General features: G+C 38.2%; 1 non-coding gene across 1 annotated transcript; it reads left to right on the forward strand.

The window, feature by feature from the left end:
• The first annotated feature begins 2,305 nt into the window (after positions 1 to 2,305).
• On the forward strand, positions 2,306 to 2,412 carry LOC113001778 (small nucleolar RNA R71). Its single transcript, XR_003267264.1, has one exon. It is a non-coding gene; the product is annotated as a small nucleolar RNA R71 (small nucleolar RNA).
• The last annotated feature ends 3,418 nt before the right edge of the window (positions 2,413 to 5,830 follow it).

Raw genomic sequence — 5,830 nt, forward strand, 5'->3', positions numbered from 1 at the left:
TAATTATCTTTTAATTCGTTCCTAAAGATAGATCGTCTAATCTGTTGCTAACTGCACAATAATCTGTTAAAGATATAACAGATTTATGTGTCCAGTATTTTCGGGCCAGATGTCCTGGACATTGTATCCGACATCGTGGATCATTTGACTTTTATCTTGCCTTGTGCATTGTGCAGCAACTCCAGTATTTTCGGGCAGGATGTCCTGGACATTGTATCCGACATCGTGGATCCTACAGCTTCAATTCTTCATTTGACATTTTATCTTGCCTTGTGCATTGTGCAGCCCGATCTTATTCCTTGACATAACGTTGGACATCATGTGCAGCAACTCCAGCTTTCCTTCATTGTCTAAGTGCTTATGTTTTAACAAAATGTTAGCCAATCTTTTAAAACTCAGTAAAGCTAAGCACTAACAATGCAATCAATATCACTCTCAGATTCACTCTCAGCATCAAATTCAGACATATGATCAAGTACAATTTCAGACTCAATGCATGAAGAGTGAGAGGCATGCAGATTAGAATAAAGATCAGTCATGTATTCATCAACAACATGGTCAATTATTTCAGCACGAAATACAGAAAGATCTTCAGATGGGTATTTCATAGCATCCAGAATATTAAAATGAACAGTTATGTCACCAAATTCCATAGACAGTGTGCCTGCATAAACATCCATCTTAGTTCTAGCAGTTTTCATAAAGGGTCTGCCTAGAATGATGGGAACTGATCCTTGAGAAAATCCATCTTCCATATTCAAAATATAAAAATCAACATGGAAAATCAGTTCACCAACTCTAACTAAGACATCTTCTATGAAACCAACAGGGTAGGCAACACTTCTATTAGCTAAATGAATTACCACATCAGTTGACTGCAAGGGGACTAGAGATAGAGAATTAAAAATAGACAGAGGCATAACACTAACAGAAGCTCCTAAATCTAGCATGGCATTGTCAAACTTACTATTCCCTATGATACAAGGTATGCTGAATGTACCTGGATCTTTGCATTTTTCAGGAATTTGAGGAACAGATTTACCAATCAATGCGGAGACATTTCTGCCCATGCTAATTCGTTCACTTCCTTTAAGCTTCCGCTTATTAGTGCACAGCTCCTTCAAGAATTTGGCATATCTTGGAATTTGCTTTATTGCATCCAACAGAGGTATGTTTACCTCTACTTTTCTAAACGTTTCCAAGATCTCTTTCTCTGCCTCTTCCATTTTTTTTGTTGGAAACTGCTCTTGGAGGGAATGGAAGAGGGGGAATGTGCTGCTTCTGCAAATCAGAATTACCTGTGGAAGAAGATTCACCTGCACAAAAATTGTTAGGTAAATTTTTGTCATCACCTTTTTCTGGAATAGAGTGAAGTTTGGCAGGTTCATTTGCAGATGAGGAAGGTGCTACGGGTTGAGGTCCTTGACACTGGTTTCCCGACCTCAATGAAATGGCACTGACATTTTTGGGATTTTGGACAGCTTGAGAAGGCAGCTTGTCAGAATTCTGGGACTGTTGTTGATTCAATTGGGTAGCTAATTGTCCCATCTGATTGGTTAAGCTCTGAATGGAGGCTCTGGTCTCTTACTGAAACTGCATGTTCTGCATAGTCATTTGCCTCACAAGTTCTTCGAGGAAAGGTTGTGGAGGGGCCTCAACTGTTGGTTGTTTCTGGGGTTGTTGCTGTTGTTGGATTGGTGGAGGAATGTATGGTCTGCTTGGGCCAGCAACATTTTGGAAGGAAGGAGCAGGCTGCTATTGTTGTTGCTGAGGGTTGGACCATCTGAGGTTAGGGTGATTCCTCCATCCAGGGTTGTATCTATTGCTGGAAAGGTCGTAATTGTTCTGCTGTGGTTGATTTTGCTGCTGAGGTTGAAGAGGTCTATTGTAAATATTTGCAGCATAAGCTTCAGGCGGCTCAATTGCTCCAGGTTGCTGCATGGAAGGGCAAAGGTCTGTATGGTGGTCAGCAGAGGAGCACAAACCACAAACCTTTGCAACAGGTACAGATTTCTGATTCAAGGCCAGCTGGGTTACCAAGTTAACCAATGCATCCAGTTTGCCTTCAAGCTTCTTAGTTTCAGATGATGCAGATGGGTTTGTAGCTACCTCATGCACTCCTCTAATGACTATGGCATCATTTCTGGCGCTAAACTGCTGCGAGTTGGAAGCCATCTTCTCAATTAAATTCCTGGCTTCAGTAGGAGTCATGTTTCCAAGGGCTCCACCACTGGCAGCATCTATCATACTTCTCTCCATATTACTGAGTCCTTCATAAAAATATTGGAGAAGAAGCTGTTCTGAAATCTGATGGTGGGGGCAACTGGCACATAGTTTCTTAAATCTCTCCCAGTACTCATACAGGCTCTCTCCACTGAGTTGTCTAATACCTGAGATATCCTTCCTGATGGTTGTGGTCCTGGAAGCAGGGAAAATTTTTTCTAAGAATACTCTCTTAAGGTCATCCCAACTCGTGATGGACCTTGGAGCAAGGTAATACAGCCAGTCCTTTGCCACTCCCTCTAATGAATGAGGAAAAGCCTTCAGAAATATGTGATCCTCTTGGACATCTAGGGGTTTCATGGTGGAGAAGACAATGTGAAATTCTTTCAAATGTTTGTGCGGGTCTTCACCTGCAAGGCCATGAAACTTTGGAAGCAAATGAATCAGTCCAGTTTTAAGAACATATGGGACATCCTCATCAGGGTATTGGATGCACAAGCTTTCGTAGGTGAAATCAGGTGCAGCCATTTCCCTTAGACTCCTCTCACGGGGTGGAGGTTGTGTCATGTTCTCAGAATGTGCAAAATCAGAATGCTCAGAATCAGAATGCTCAAAATTATAATGCTCAAGATCAGGATGTTCAAAATCACCAATAACAGAATGCACAGATTCACCAGTAATGGAATGCTCAGAATGATCAAAAGGTATAAAATGATGCCTAACTAATCTATGAAATGTCCTATCTATCTCAGGATCAAAGGGTTGTAAGTCAGATGGATTGCCTCTAGTCATACACTACATTCAGCATGCACACAACTAGTTGCCTTGTCATGTAAATAAAGGTGTAGGTTTGAACTACAGCTACTCTCAAATGATATCCAAATGACTTGAAATTTTGTGAGCAACCTTATAAAATGATGAGAAGATAGCACAAAAAAATTCAGACAAAAATTCAAAGTCTAACTATGAAAGCTAAAAATGGTAAGTTAAGAAAAATAAGTGAATAAAACTTGAAAAATAAAAAACTTTTGACAGAATCGCTTTTTTTGGACGATGGAGACCTCAGCCGGCCTATGGCCGGCTCCCACGGCGTAGGAATTTTTTTCTACCCCAAATGCATATATAATAATTGCGATTCTGATAACCAGAGCAAAAGTTATGGCCGTTTGAAGTTTTGACAAACACAAAATTTGCTAGTTTTTTGGAACTTTCAAATCTGACCAAACTAAAGGCTCTAGCTATTTTTCCCACAAAATATGGATTAAAAGAAGTTACCACAAAAAAATTCAGCCAAAAATAACAACCCTAGCTACTAAAACAAAAAATCTCAAATAATTCAGCATGGGTGGTCGCTAAAATCCGTCTCTAATTGATTTCTACTACTACTCTGTTTTTGCCGCAAGCTGATTTCTACTACTACTCTGTTTTCAAGCACAATCTTCACAGCAAAAGACACAAGACTGAAACAGGGGAAACGCTTAATGGGAAAACTGAAACAGAACACACATCAAACAAAATACCAGGACACTAAACAACACTAACACACATACTAACACAATACTAACAATTAAACATAAAACACGAAAGGATTAAACACACAACACTAGCTATCTATTATGAACCTTTGGACACTGCTCCCCAGCAACGGCGCCAAATTTGATCGAGGCCGTACCCGAATCAAATAAACATGAAAATGCAGTAACTAGGAAGTGATCCTAGGTCGTTTCCCAACGAGTAGTGACAAGCCAAATGTTCATAATATACTTGCAGTAACAGTAACGATGGGGGGGGGGTTTGTTTGTTTTGTGATTAAAGAGCAGAACAAGTAAACTGGAATACGAAACTACTAATATGAAAAACGGGTTGTTTCCTCTGATTCAGAAGCCATTCTCTTATCCTGGGTTATGGAGAATTCGTCCCTAACAGTCAACCACTTAATCCAACCCTATTTCAATTTACTAAGCGAAAATCAACTTAGGGTTTTCAATACGTGATTAGGCACCACATACACCAGTTAGCCCTTCGTCCATTAAGCATGAACGCAAGTTAGGCTCAGAGGCAATTAATCGAACACGAAGCGTGCACTGATTAATATTCACGAATTTGGGATACTGGTGAAGGGAGAACTGCCAGGAAACCACATTACAAGCAAAACCTCAAAGAGAGTTGGGCTTCGTCCTCAAAAGGAAACAACACCAGAAAATCTAGCCTTCCATGGATTCAAACAGAAAACGCAATTGAAACATGAAGCAGAAACGTAAATGAACGGAAACGTAAATGAATAGAAACGTAAACGAACAAAAATGTAAAATGGAACAGAAACGTAAATGAGAGTAGAAGAAGAAGCAAGAATGAAATTGTAATTAGAAGCAGAAAACGTAAAATTGCATTACGAACTCAGAAGCATCAAAATAGAAAAACGAAAACCCTAAAGCAAAGCTCTGAATAATGAATAGCATAACAGAATAGAATGCACTGCACGAATCCCAAGGCATCTATTTAAAAAGAGTCACTCAAAGTCACTGGGCCCTATTACAATACTCTGGCCCAAAACGAAATAAACACTGAACAACATAAAATAAAATTGCGAAATTTCCTAATTAGAAATTAACTAAGGTAAGCGCTGCTTTATTTGCCCTCTTCAAGTCCACAACCAAAATCCGGATTAAGCCCAATGTTTCATTAATTCCTGAAATTAGATTAAAAACATCAAATTAGCTAAATGAGCCCAAATAATAAAATTGCCTAATTAATTGACAATTAAGACCAATCAATAATTAAAATGGTGCAAAAAGGGTTTAGAAAATAGAAGAAAATGATGGCACATCAACGGACGCTCGCTAAGCCGGTAGATTGGCTTAGCGAGAAGGTGAAAAACAGCACGTTTCAAAGCTTGCCTAATTAACCTGAAACTGAGAGAAAATGATTATTAAACACACAAAATGGAAGTACTAAGTATTTATTACCTATACTTAACAGAAAATACTTATAATGCTACAAAATAACCATAAATTGGAAGAGTTTAATACAATTTATACAAGTTTTATACACAAAAGTTAGTCGTATTCACCGACTAACACAGCTCAATTCGATCGGCAAGAATCCAAATGTTGGCAAACGATCGTCCTCGGATGAAATTAGGGTATGAAAACTAGTACTAATTATAAAGCATGTCATTTCCCTTGTTTCCATAGCTAATGCAGAAAATCAAGGTCTATGAATGGGTTTCATATAAAAAAAAATTAAAGGGGAATAATCAAAATACAATAAATGGAGGCATTCCATAAAAGTGACATCAAATGCACCACAATGTGTCGAACCATCTTGAAAAATCAAGAAGATATATAGAGAGAGGAAAACTATTAGTACCACTACATAACTTAAGACTTGCAAACAAAGAAGAAGTAGTAATCTTTTCCTCAATTTCATTTTCATCATTGACCTTAATACGTACATAATATAGAATGAGAAAATATAGAACAAGAAAAGTGAGAAAATTGACCAAAAGATTAGAAAACCTAAATGAAAATAAAAATGAGAATAAATTGGGAAGAAGAAGACTCATTTTTGTTACTCCATAAATCAAACATAATTCTAACTCTCCATC

The sequence above is a fragment of the Glycine max genome, chromosome 5 (assembly GCF_000004515.6).
Source record: "Glycine max cultivar Williams 82 chromosome 5, Glycine_max_v4.0, whole genome shotgun sequence".
Taxonomy (NCBI): Eukaryota; Viridiplantae; Streptophyta; class Magnoliopsida; order Fabales; family Fabaceae; genus Glycine; species Glycine max.